This window comes from Eptesicus fuscus, chromosome 8 (assembly GCF_027574615.1).
Source record: "Eptesicus fuscus isolate TK198812 chromosome 8, DD_ASM_mEF_20220401, whole genome shotgun sequence".
In the NCBI taxonomy this organism is placed as follows: domain Eukaryota; kingdom Metazoa; phylum Chordata; class Mammalia; order Chiroptera; family Vespertilionidae; genus Eptesicus; species Eptesicus fuscus.
In genome coordinates, this window is record NC_072480.1 from 74,393,537 (window position 1) to 74,408,373 (window position 14,837).

Below are 14,837 nucleotides of genomic sequence, written 5' to 3' on the forward strand. Positions count from 1 at the left end.
GATGGCTTGACAAAAGGAGGCTTTTCTCTCACAGTCTGGAGGCTAGAAGTCCAAAACCAAGGTGTGGGCAGGGCCATGCTCCCTCTGAAACCTGGAGGGAAAGGTCCTGCCTCGATTCTTCTAGCTTCTGATGTTGCCTAGGAAACTTGGGGTCCTTGACCTTGGTAGACACATCATGCCAATCTCTGTCTCTGTATTTATGTGGCCTTCTCCCTATGTGTCTCTTCTCTTATAAGGACACCAATAATATTGGGTTAGGGGTCCAGCCTACTTCAGTAGGACCTCACCTTGACTAGTTACATCTGCAATGAATCCATTTCCAAATAAGATCACACTCACAGGAACCAGACTTCAATATTAGTATCTTTAGGTTGATTTTCTTTGCCCAATCAGATGGCCAACCTCCTGTGTGACTATAGAAAGCCTGACAGCTCGTGTTCTGAGGGGCTAGCAAGGGAAGAAGCTGAAGATGTTAACTTATTTCCCATCTTTAGTGCAGTGTCCCTGCACACACCTGTGTTGCCATCTCCTGCTTTGCTAACTCTGAAGGTCAAACTCATGGTCTTTTGCTAGGATTGGGGTTGGGGGATGAGGTCATTCCCCAGCCTGCCTGTATTAGAAATGGGATCCAGGTATCTGACATCTCCTAAAAGAGACTTTGAGTCAGTCTGCCTGTTTTTATCCCCATTTGGTTCACAACTTTCAAAGGTCCTAGGTGCTGGCAATGACTCAGACTCTAGGATGTCAGTTACTCTTCAATCCCCTACCCCCCACTACTGGTTGAAGTTCCTCTTTCCCAGGTTATTCAAATAAGTTTCCAACCGCCCATCTATTTTTCAGCTCCCAGACTGGATTACTGCTCTTATCTCTCCTTCCTTTTCTATCTTGAAATATTTTTTTGGAGCGGGGGCGGGGGGGGAGGGGTTTGTATTTAGAGCATGATTTAGTCTGCCATCTTCGCAGACAAACCACAAGTTTACTGTCCCTTTGGTATCTGCCTAATCTCTGCCCAACCACCCGGAAAAATTGACCGCTCTCCCTTTTGTTTGGGTCACCCTGGACCTTAATCATTCTGTCCAGGCCGTATCTCCAACTGGACAAAATGTTCCTTAAAAGCAGGAACTGGGTCTTGGTTTATTCATCTCCAGCCCCTGCCATAGTGCCTGGCATTCAATCATTCATTCACTTATCAAACATTTATAAAATGCATGTTATAGACATAAATATTGGGAACACACAAATAAATAAATCATAACTTATGATATTGAGAGGCTCACCTCAGTATCACAGGGTGGTGGATAGAAGTGATGTGAAACATATAATTAAAATAACCTTATATGTATGTCAATATATGGGTATATATTGACATGCACACATACATATTTAAAAATAGAGCACTCAATTAAATGTGTATAACAAATGATATACTCTTTCAAAATATTGTCCCCATTTCTAAAAGCACTAAGAAGCTAATGTATGCGACTTTTGCTCCATTGTTATATTTACAAGCCTATTAAAGTTGAAGGAATTTTTTTCTGAGTCTGAAGTGTGTGTGTGGGTGTGGGTGTGGGTGTTGGTTTGTGAAATACATGTGTATTTACTCATTAATTTATTGGCCATACCTAGCAGGCAGACAGAAACACTGATGAGGTAAATTTATCTAGCCAAGGTTATTTCTCTATTTATTAAAGTGTGTGCTACATGTAGGAATCATGTCTGAATCATTCTTCCCCCCTACCTCCAATGCTGGCAAACCATTTTCTCAGAATGTACAATATATGGCAAAGACTTAATAAATATTGAATAAATGGATGGATGGATGAGGATGGGTGGGCAGATGGATGGGTAAGTACATGAGTGATGGGCAAATGGTAGGTGGGTGGATGGATGGGTAAATGAATGAGTGGGTGGATGGATGAGTGAATCATGGATGAATGGGCAGATGGCCTTTGAATTTGAACTAATGATCTCAAAGTATGGGCAGCTTTATGAAAATTAAATGACATAGTGTGCTAGAAAACACTTAGCAAACCATAAAATAAAATGTATGAATTAAGGCATAATTGTTGGACTTATATTCTTTGAACTCTACTTCTTCTCAAAAACATTTTAAAGTGCCTATAAGATCTTTGTACTAATTTTTATTTTGATTGTTGTAGATCTGGCATGCCAGCGTAGACAGATCATCTAATGACACTTGTAGACCATTCATCCTTTTCTATTTTTCCCAGACCTCAAGGACATGAAATGGGAAAACGGACAAATGCTGCATTTATTTCCCTTTATCTTAAAGTATTAATGTTCAGTCAGAAAGAAAGGGCTTCAGAAAAATCAGATTTTTAGTTAATGTTTATTTCAATTTTATTTTTTATTATGTGTCTGAAAAATAAAATAGAAATCTTTAGTAAATAAAAATCTGAATTTTTTTTTTTAAGTTCTTTATTGATTAAGGTATTACGTATTTGTCCTCGTCCCCCCATTTCCATCCCACCCCCCTCCCCACACATGCCCCCAGCCCCCTGTTGTCCTTAACCACTGGCTGGGCTCATATGTCTGCACACAAGTCCTTTGGTTGATCTCTCCCTTTATCCCCACCCTTCCCTACCCTCCCCCCGAGGCCCGACAGTCTGATCCATGCCTCCTTGTTTCTGGGTCTGTTCTTGTTCATCAGTCTATGTTGTTCACCATTTCCCCTAGATGAGTGAGATCATGTGCTCTTAGAAATACACTTATAAGAACCGAAAATGAGACAAGCAATAATGGTTATGGTGACAGGCAAATGAATCGGTCTGTAGTGAGTTTCTTTCTGGGCCAACAGTTCTCTTGAGACCCAATTTCAATGTCCAACAGTCATGAAAAACTCTAGGCAATTTTGAGTAGTTAAACTATAGGCTTGAATTAACCATATGTAGTCCAAGGAAAGGGGCTGAAGAGCTCTATTGTTTTTCATGCCCTTAAAATCTAGAACGGTAGTTTTCAACTGCTCTCAAATGGGGAGGTAGGGGTTCCCCCAGGGGAATTCTGACAATATTTGGATAAATTTTTGATGGTCACTACTGGAGTGAGGGAGGATGTCACTACTGGTTCTTGGTGGGTAAAGACCAGGGATGCTGCATTTTATAGCACCCAGAACAGCTGTTCCCCCACTCTCCACCCAAACAAAGAATTAACTGGTCCAAAATATCAATAGTGCCCAAGATGAGAAACCCTGGTTTAGATGCAATAGCAACAACAAAGGACTTAAAGGATCATGAACCACAGAGAAGAAAAGAAGGATTTGATGAGGTTACACATAGAGCATCTCACTTTTAAGGATACCCAAAAACTTACCCACCCACCACCTTTCCTTGTAACCTCCAAATGAATGAAAACAAAAGGTTTGCAATGATTTGCTTGTTAATTCTATTAATGACATTTATAATAATGTATGTATTAATTACTGATTTATTTACTAAATCATGTAACCTAATAAGGCACAGCAGAAAGGCCCTCTTGCTGGAATAAACTATTAAGTCCATGAAGGGCTAATTTGGGAAAGTAACAAGTGAGAGCAACATTTTTTAATAATTTCATCAAAGAGGAGATATGCTAGAGTATTTTTTTTGGGGTGTCACGTTTTTTTTTAAGTCTAGAAGTTGTCTGAGAAACCTACCATTCTAGTCAGAGAAATCTGTCTTAATTTCTGAGAGATGAACCTTTCAGAATCATCACTGTCCAAGAATTTTAGTGAAATCTTGATCTCAGACAAGGAGGAAAAAAATAACCAAATTTTACCAAAAATCTAAAGTAGTGAATAAAATGATGAGAAATGGAAGAAGGGCCTCAAAGGAACCATTGGATGGAGAAAAGAAAGGGGTTATTGCTTTAATTGGCTTTTTAATGATTCCCTATTTCTCTCTTCTGCTTTTTTTTTTTTAGGGGAAAACACCTTAAAACAGAAAGGTTAATCTAACTATACATTTTAAGCTTTTAAAGGCTCCATTACAGGACTTATTATGCTAAAAGAAATATACCTGGCGTATTGCAGCTTCTAAATGTATCAGCAATGCATGTAATGATTCACTTAAAACACCATGGTCAGAATTCTTTCACATTATTTCTATGTAAATTGGATGCTTCACAATTACTATAATATGTGTAAAATTCCACTTATTATTTCTTTTAACATAGAAACTTTTATCACTTAACTCACTGGACAGAATATTTGAGCCATTTGCAATCATTAGAGCATTTTTGTTTGGCCAAACCCTTATGGGATTATACTTGGGAAAAGACAGTGAATTATAATCATTGCAAGAAAACAGAAATTTTAAATATATAAGGGGCACCAGGAAACTTTCATTTTAGTGCAAATTCAATATTATATCTTACTTCTTTGTACAGCAGGGCAGGCTTTTATCTTTAAGCAATTTATAAAACCCAGCATGCAATAGGAGTGAGGCACACTGTTCAGATCAATCTGATAGATAAATAGAGACTTTGGGGCAGAGCAGAGATGTGACATAGCTGGGACTCAAGGGAATCGCTTTTTACTTTGGGCGTTGTTCCTTGTGATCCTGGTGGAGGTCCCACAGTATTTACTGCTTTCTTACCAGTTCCACCACAGAACCTGTATCTGATTCTTCCCACCCCAGCTGTCCTCAGCCCTCCCCTTTCCAGGCAGAGGCTGGCCTGGGAGGTGAGCCTCCTGGTGACAGGCCCTCCCTCCCCTGAAAAAAAACAAACACTCCACTGAACCTTAGACCAGCTGCTGGGAATGGTCTCTCCCTTTGAAAATCATAGATTTTTTTGGGAAATAGACTTGGGGAAGAAATACAAAATCGGAAAAAGAAGGAGCATTGTTACCTAGGAAGTTGAGTTTTAGGGGGTTGGAGGGGCTCTGTTTAAGAAGCGAGCACTTGAGACAAATGCTCCAGTTTGACTTGGCATATTTGGAAGAGCCTGTTCTGCTTTAGTCATCTGAGATGCTTGCTAGAGAGGAAAAATAGCAACGAAGTGAAGATTTGCATAGACTATGCACCCTGAATCTTTTAGACTAAGTATAGGTATGTTTGTTTTTAATAAATGACTGAGAAAATTAAATTCAGGCCTTGATTAATATTTAATTCTGCAAGCATCTACATTATTGGGCAAGGTTTATTTTATTATTCTCAATTGTGTGTTTAAAAATGAGGCAATTTCTAAGCAACATGACATACTTATTCCCCAAATTTTATTCTTCAAACTTTAACAAAGACAAGTTGAGAACTTTCAGTGGAAGCTCTTGTATATGGAATAAAAATTGTGATTTTTTACTTAGACTATAATTATATTTTTCAGCTATATTCCTTAAGAAAAAGGCATTCCCCCAGAAATCTGGGAAACAAAATAGTTATTTTTCTATTAATGTATTTATAGTAATCATTTTAGCTATTAGAAAATTTGAAATATGCCATGTAATATATATATATATACATATTATTAGTTAACTGCATGTGTGTGTGTGTGTGTGTGTGTGTGTGTGTGTGTGTGTGTGTGCATGAGAGAGACAGAAAGAGAGAAACCTAAAAATGAATGGTTAGTAACATTGTACTTTGTTTTCAACTGGAAGTTAACTTGCATAGACCTAATATTGAAACTATGGCAACACTATAATATCAGTACTTGAACATATAAAGAACCTGATCATTAACTTTGCCCTATAGGTAGATTTTGACTTTTAAATAAAAGATGGAGACTGAAATTCAAGTTCATTCCCTGTTCAAATGAAGAACAGTAAAGAAACGCAGGCAGGCCAACCAGGCAGGCTGCACGTCTGTGAATAAGAAGCAAACCACTGGCAAAACAAGAGGTTCACCCAGGCTGGAATGAGCTACATCCACATGTCTGATGCACTGTGGCAGTTTAGATAATGGTATTGCTGGTCTTGTAACCTCACTAATGAAGGACACACATGCACACACATGAAACACAGGCACACATATATGCATGCATATACATATAGCTTAATTTGGGCATATCTTGCAAATGAATGAAAGAAACAGCAGCTGTCAAACACTGGATAATGAACAGTTGATTTATAGTAGATTAAATAAAATGTATAAATATTGCATATCCATTCTTACTTTGCTCTTCAATAGAAATGCATGCATTCAAGATACTTAGATTGTATAGACCTCTAAATAGATGCAGATACCTTCAGAGAATTAAAGAAAGAAAGCTGGAAGATGAGCATTAGCCCCTTTGGGTTGAATTACCAGAACGGACTACTTTATAAATTTTAAAGTGATAATGTATTCATAGCTAAAGCAGAGGAACACCCAGCATATTTTTATTCCTTTTTTTTTTTAGCCCACATATTTTCGAAGACCTCCTATAGTTAACATTATAATATAGTTAGTTGCTACAAATAATCGAGGGTGATTATAGGAAAACTGTCAGTGTCTGCTCAAGGTCTGAAAAGGCTGCAGCAAATAGCTTTTCTCTTTGCCATGGAGACTGGGGTCTGTTTTTACGGTTACTCTGGAAACCGGAGCCTTGCTGTTGTTAGTCCTTTTCAGTTACTTGAGCTATTAAATCCCTCCGGTTGAGACAAAAGGAAGGAGGTATGCAGACACCTCCTTGGGAAGAAAACCTCTGGGCTCAGGAGGAGCAGAACTCAGGCTGGAAGTGAAGCCCTGTCGGTTCAGCTTGGTCCATTTTCATCAAGGAGGTGGCACGCTGCAGTCCTGCTACATGGAAGCTACCTTTGCATGTTAGAATGGGTAATCAGGTTACTGCAGCATGCCCCTCGCCCGCCCCTCCTTCCTCAAAAGGTGAACCTGTGCTCATGGTCAAGTGTGGATGACCACCTCCCACCTCTAACACCCCAAGTTCCTTCTGGGTATACAGGCACAACAAGAGGACATTTTTATGAACAAGGGGGTAAGGGACTTGAAAAATGTAACAGCTCAGGATCTCAGGACACAATGGGATTGGTTCACAATGCAAATTTACATGTAGAGACTGTGCATGCTTTTTGTTTTAGGAAATAGAAGCCAAAAAATCATTAATATTCTCTCCATCCTCTTAATGGAGCCAATAACAACCTAAGAAGACAGAGAACCCTGTGTTGTCAAATATTTTACAGGGCAGGGAAGAAGCAGCTTGGCATATGGAGTTATACAGAGAATCCTGGATTACTTGCAAGCTAAATGCCCCCCCCCCTCCCTTTTTTGCTTTGTCCTCAAACTAGGAATGCTTTTTCACCTTTGGTAATAGTTTATTATTGCCAGCATTTACGTTCATCTCACTTTTTTTTTTTTTTTTTTTTTTTGGTTGAAGTGTTCTCCTCTCAAGGAAAAGGAATGCTCCCTGCAAGAAAAAGCAGCCTAAATAGACCACAAATAACATGCTTCTTGATGGAGCAGTCCATTCCGGCCTGATCGTGGTCATACTAAGTAGTGCTGAACACTGCAGGCCCCGTGGGAAGAAACTGCTTTCAGTGGGCTAAGTATTCAATTATTTTTTATTTGAACTATTAAATGTGTCAGCCCCACAACCCCCTTACTATTTTATCCCTCCACCCTGCCCATTACTAAGGGTTAGGTCTTGGTTAAAACTGACACACTTGCTTTAAGAGTAGCAACCAAATTAATAACAACGGATTATCTGTTAACAGGAAGCAGCATTAAGAAGAAGAAGGAGGGGGGGGAAAGAGAAATGCTTTTTTTTTTTTTTCAATCTACTCGCTGACTGTTTTTCGGTGGTTTTAGTTATTTTTAAATCATTATGTCGAGTTATTTTCAATCAACATGGCAAGTGGAATGTCCTCTTTCCCTGTCCTCTGCCTTCAGCATAGTGACGGATTTGCATGTGATGTCCTTCCTATGGGATCACAGCTCACCCCCCACGGCACTAGGAGCCTTTCTGCCCTCTCAGTTCGGACCAGTTGAAAAGAGCAGCAACCATGTAGAGAAAGTTCTCAGTCAGTGAAATTGCAGAGCCAGTCCCTTGGGGCCACTGCTCCAGGTCAGTGATTCTCATGGTCTGAATGGCTCTGTATGACTCTTATCCTGACATGACTAGGATTTTCAAAGCTGTCTAAAACACAGGATTCAAGATGGTACCCACACTCCATGGAAACCCAATATCATTTAAAAAAAGAATTATTTTCATTTTTTTAACTACAGTTGACATACAATATTACCTTAGTTTGAGGTGTACAACATAGTGATCAGACGATTATGTAACTTATGAAGTGATCACCTGATAAGTCTAACATACATAGTTATTGCAGTATTATTGACTATATTTTTATGGTTGCCAGATGGAAGGGGGGCTGAATATGGGTGAAAAGGGGGAAGGGATTAAGATGTACAAATGGCCAGTTGTAAAAACAGTCAGGGGAATGTAAAGTACACCAATATCATTTGTAATGGTCCTGCCATATTTTCCACCTAAATCACACTGATTTCTCTCCGAATAGAAATTATATGTCAAATGGACAAAAGCTTACTAATCAAAATTAAATTCCTATTTAAAGATCATCTAGAGCCCAAATATATACCATTAATAATTTACTAACAATCATGAAATTAGCTTTGGTTTTAGAAAAACACAAGTATTAAGGGATTAATATCATCTTACCTCCAGCAACCTACATTGCCACTTATCTTTTGGATAACATCATTCATTCAGTCAGTCATTCAGATCTTCCAAAGATATTTATTTAGTGCCTACTTTGTGCTAGTTCCAATTTCTGGTGGTAGGAAGACTTTCATGAGCAAATGCATGAACATTTTTTCGGATTGCCCTTTTCAGATGCTGCTGGTAAGTGAGTTGCCTTCTCAATGCATCCTGAAGGGAAAGGCAGGGAGAGGGGAGTTCACTCCTTGATTATCACACCACTCATCATAATGTCATGGGTATTATTTTAACCCAGGAAGATTAGGCTAGTTACATATTCTTTTTCTCTTCCAGTTCTCTCTGACCAATCAGGATAGGAAAATCCCATAATCTGTGAGGGCTACCTTTTCCTCAGTGACTCATTAAGTTGTAATATTTGTATGGCTCTTTTTTTCATGATGTCTGTGTGCTATTTAGTATAGATCAGCAGGTACAGTGTAACTTTGGGTTCATGGCTCATTCTACACATTTCACCCTGATATTTTACCAGACACCAGCCTTCAGGATATCTCCTTTGTTTTGAACTTGTTATTAAAATTGTAATTGAATTTTGGTTGACTCTTGGTAAATTAGTGTTTTCTGTAACTTTGTCAAAGTACATTGTTTCCCTAGGCAGATTTGGTAGCTGCTTCAGAAATGCATATACATTCTTAATTTGAATTATTTATTATTGTTTGAAAATGGTTATGCAATATGTATATCCTTTGTGTAATGTCAGACATAACTCTAAGGGTTTATATATTAAAGTCTGCCATCTTTTATAAATTGCTATTTAAAAGTGAATTATTGCTCCTTTGAAACTAGAGTTTTCCAAACAGTAGCTTGTCATGTATCAGCCTGGATGCCAGATTCAGGCTGTAATTTTCCATCAACTCCAACTTTCCTCTCAGAGTGATTGCATGGATGTGTGTACGCTCAGGAATGCCTAAGACTTGATGGTTTTCTTTGTGTGCCAAGTTCTATTAAAATCTCACTTACTCTGTAATTCTTGGTTATTGCAGCTAAACGTGAGCTTTTTCTACCTGATTTGTAACAGTTATTGACTGTAAAGCTAATTTAACAGCTAAGATTATTGAGTCCTATAATTTTTACTATGGCAGTACTATGGCATTCTTTAAACTTCATTTTCTACTTACATCTCATTTCTCCATATAGACCATAAATTTCTTGAAGGCAAGGATCATTTTTGAAATATCTATGGATCTCTTTCCCCTCCTACCTTTGTTCTTCATTCCCAGTGTGTGGTGTTCCACCCTATTCAAGATATTTCCTTGCATTTAAGTCATATTATCAATACCAGTTGACATGCAGGTTCGAATTAAAACCATTTCTGATTTTAGTGGACAAGAGGTTGGAATTCCAGCCTAACCTTTCCCCATGGACACATCAAAGCAAGTCATGTGGAATTGAGATGATGCTTCTGTTCTGCCTAGTCTGAACATGATAGGTGACTAATGAAGAGACTGGTAGGCAAGCAGGTTGGCTAATGCCATGATGTGCTTAAGGAGAGACCCAGATACTCAGTGACCCAAGACTTTGCAATACAGGGAAATTGGTCACATGTGTGCCGAGTGTGGAGTCAATCTAAGGTGTGAGTATGTCCTTTGCGGGGGGAGAGGGGGAATATAGCCTTCTCTTCCCCTTTTCTACTCCCATTTCCCTGTTATGCTAATACTAATGTTGAGTAAAGCATTATGCTCCATCTGTCTAACCTGCCATGTATCATGGAGTTGCATATAACACTGGAAACCTTGCACCTTGCATGAAGGCATTGATTTGTAATGGGCAAAGAAATGGTAGATTTTGAAGATCTTTTATTTCAGTTGCATATTAAATAATATTGTGCTCTATGGGACAATGGAGCTTTTCAGAAAATATAGACACAGTTTATGGAGATTTTTTTTCACTCATTACATTTTTAACAGAATCCTGTATTTTCTCCTGGCTTTATAACTTGTACAAAATATATTAAAAATTTACAGAAGTGAATGAACAAATGTGAAAGCCACAGATGTGCAGGATTAATCGGTATATTTTTATGCAAAGGACATTTTATGCCAGGACAGACAATGAACACATCCCTTCCCTCCTCTCTAGTCTATCTGAATAGCTTCAGTACCAGAAATTGTGTGCATTAATAGGTTGGTGAATCTAGTGGTTTATTCATTTGTCTGTTTGAGCCATCGACAATTGTTAGGGGAAAGCTTTCTGGAGGGATTGCTTTCGATGATTGTGCAAATACTTCGTTTATGGAAGTTTTATTTATTTGTGGAAAAGTACACAGTTTTCCAAGAGCCTCTTTTAGGTGGGAAATAGTAGAAAACATTGATGAGCATTTCAAGTTAAGGTTCAAAAGTAAATTCCCAAATGAAACATCATTCCAGGCACACTGAGGTATGTGGAATGATAGCATTTAATTTGCCTAGTATCTTACCTGGTGTGAATACCTTTAGAGAATTGCTATAGGTATAGAAAATCTAGACTTTGGTCCTAAAACATTTCCTATGCTTCTTTGACTTTTCCCATCACTAAATGCTTTGGACTTCTTTCTCCTAAGTTTTGAGAGTACATGTCATAAATCACCATCACACACACACACACACACACACACACACACACACACACACACAGTAAAATTAGAACACTCAGGCAACTTGCACCCAGCATGAGCCTTCTGATCGATCAGTTTAAGGCAAATATCCTAAGACTGCATTTGTGGTCCTGGAGTTTGAAAGGCAGGGGCTGAGCCTGCACAGCAACACGGGAGCCACCTACCAACGTGGGAACGGAGGTGGGCGTGGGTGCAGGAAAACACATCTGCTTTATGCGTCCCTAAACTTACACAGGAAGAGATTGAAAAAATAAAGATGAAGTGGCTAGGTGTGGTCTAAACAAAGCCCGGGTGATGGAGATATTTCAATTATAGCTATTTGATGTAGCGGGCAGCCACAGCACTCCACACGATGCTTCGGAAAGGACAAAGAGTTCCCTTGTGTTTACACTTTTTATGACTATATAGGATTAGGTCTGTTGCACACACAGAAGAGGAAGTCATTTTATTTTACACAAATCAGCTACTTAAAGTAAATTGAGATATATAGAATTTACCAATGAAATAAGTGATTTGATGTGAATAAAAGAGGTGGTGTGTTGTAAATCGACACTGACAGCCAAATGGGGAAAATTGACAGAGCACTGTAATCACTCCCAACATCCACTGAAGTTATTGATCCAGAACCTCTATAATCCCCTTCACATAACACAAGCAATTTCATATAATACCTGTAATAACGGTGCATTCAAACTCAAGTAGCCATCTGAAGCATTGTATCTAATGGCGGAGCGAGCCTCTGCTGAGTAAGTGCAACAACTGGAACACAAAAAGCACCAATGACTCCTGCCTTTCACAGTAACAGCCCCCGATAAGAGCTAGTTTAGAAGATAAACAGTTCCTAATGCCACCGAAAATGAGCTATTAATTGCTGGCTTGCTAAATATGTTGTAAAAGACGGAGCGGTGGGCGCAACATGGAGAGAATGTAACGGGATTGGGGGGCTGATAAACTTCTTAGGTTATCCATACGCCCGCTATCTGATGTTAATTACAACAGAGGGGCGACAGCTGACAGGTATTTAGCTGCTGGGTCATTACATCCTTCCCAGGTGTTTTCCCATGAAATGTTCCTCCAGTTTTACAAGCTCCTTCTCGCACTGATGGATTATTCCGCAGCCTTATCAAAGCTTTGCCAGCTCCTCATTAATATATAGAGCAAGCCACACTGTTCTATATATCATTGTCTTCCTCTTGGGGAGGGCTAATCTGTCAGCCATTATCAGCCAGTCAGCAGAAGGTAGGCAATCAGACCTGACGGCAAAGAATCATGGGAGATCAGGGAAGGTTAAATGAGGCTGACAGTTGTGATAATGATGATTATACTATAAATTAAGATATGATGATAAAGGAGAATAAAAGACACAATCTGAAGCAATATTTGGTTTAACATGTCTCTCTTTTTCGTTACTGTTAAATGGCCATAACATTTATCACACCGAACAAGAATGGACGTTTAACTACCATGATAAAATGGGACCGCATCAGATTGAAAACCCAACAAGTTGTGATTACAGTGTCAGGCACTTTTCCACTGGTTGAGGGGAAAAAAAAAAACGGGAGATAGAGCATATGTTATAATCATTCATGCATTATTCTGTAGAATGAAAGGAAAATAGATCTATTTTAGAAATGTCTTTCAGCCTTCCCGCTGGAAAACCAAAGGAAACGGTTAATATATTCTTCTGCTCCCCAGACCATTTTTATCAATGAAACAATAGGAAGTTAAGTGAGAGTCCTCCCATCAGGCCCTCTCCCCCCGCAAATGCATGTTTATTAGAAGCTGATTCAGACACTGCAAAAGGGAGTTCTGGGAATGTCTCACTCCCGGTTGAATTTTGAAATAAAGGCAGCTAACATCAGCCAAACAGTTCCCGTGTGACTTCACAGGAGGCTTTTACAGGCTACAATGAAACAAAAGTGAGTCACAATTTCCTTTGCTTTCAAAAATTAAGAAGTAGAACAGCTGATGTAGCTGAATGGGTTATTAAATTGCCTTTACTAATATATTTCTCTGGGAGCACAGGCTGTCATATTTGAAGCCTAAAAGAAATTTTGATAGCTTCATGGAGGAAAAAATGAGAAAAAAACAAAACGAGGTCCTGTTTCCTTCTGCACACTCACATGTTGAATCTCAGAGTTTCTAACCTTATGCTGCCTACAGACATGAACCATTGCCACTATCACTCAAATATCTATGCTCCAGACCACTTATTCCATACAAATGCATTATATATCGCTACATATGGGTGGCTCAACAGATAATATAAATGATAAATTCCACAGTTAAATTTGCATCTGCAGAAGGATCATTTGTTTTACTCTTAAAATCAGGAGTGGAGGAAAAAAACACAACCCTTAATGCTCATTCACTTCCATTGACTGTTTATCTTTTAGTTGGGAGTGAAAACAATTATAGTTGAAAATATCTCATTTTATCCTTTCCTTGTATTTAAATTTCAGAAGCTGGGAAATTGGGAAAATGTGATTTCATGTTTCAGCTATATCTGGAATTGACCATGCACCAGGTTCTCAAGATAGGGTTTTTATTTTTTTTTGCAGCAAACATGTGTCCATTGAAACCTGAGTCTCAACCTCAGGACTATTGACATTTGCTACAAATAATTTTTAGCTGGGTGTAGGGACCATTCTGTGCATTGTAGAATGTTGGTCTCTACTACCTGCCAGTAGCACCCCTACCCCCAGTATGACAACCTTACCAAATGTCCCCTGGGGGGCAAAAATTATTTCAAGTTGAGAACTATTGATTTACACCAATACAGTTAGCGTATAGGTGAACTGATATTACTATCTGTGGTTCTGTGAAGTCTTCCTAATGATTTCTGTGGTTTCCCTTCCATAGGGGGTGATTCAGTGGAAATAAATCAGAGGTAGTTTTATATCCTATCAACAATACATTGGAACACACTTTAGTATTATGGTTGTAAACTGACCTATGGCCAATGGAACTTTAAAACAGCATAGTTATTAAATGGTTACTAGCATTTATCAGCAGAATGAAAATTGTACATGTTCCTTTATCTAGATGTGAAAGGAAGTTACAAGGCTTAGTTTATAAACCTGTTGGTTCATTCTGTAAGTGTTGGTAAGTACTCTGCTCTGGCATTAAAGTTTACTGTCAGAGGGGATCAAAAAACAGTGCTGGGGACTCCAGGAATGACCTAGGACATGTTATGGCATTTGAAACAAAGCCCCTTTATGGTATACACATTGACTGGAATATACAAGCCATGTGTTCACAAAGTGTGCATACTAAATTTTCATCATGTAGTTAACACTTCTTACACATCAACATTGATGGTTAAAGATCATTTTGCTGTCTTGCTTGGAAACCTATTACTGCTTCAGGATCGAATCTCCACTATGTTTATGAAGATGGAGAATTGTGTTTGGCCATTTATCCTGCCTACGATCAGGCTTGCACGGGATTTTATTAAACAAGCTTAGCAGCTGGGTTTCCTGCGAGCTCACCCTCGCAGATCAAGGGCTCAGTCCAATGATCCTGCAGATTCACACTCCATTTCGATGACATCTTTCTTCACAGATGCAGAGTATGTCTA

General features: G+C 38.8%; 1 long non-coding RNA gene across 1 annotated transcript in view; it reads left to right on the forward strand.

Annotated features, from left to right (window-relative positions):
• Positions 1–7,403, forward strand: part of LOC114232393 (uncharacterized) — a 43,766-nt gene extending 36,363 nt beyond the window's left edge. The window contains exon 3 of the long non-coding RNA XR_003618451.2: positions 7,303–7,403. This is a non-coding gene — a long non-coding RNA (uncharacterized LOC114232393). The remainder of the gene's footprint in view (positions 1–7,302) is intronic.
• The last annotated feature ends 7,434 nt before the right edge of the window (positions 7,404–14,837 follow it).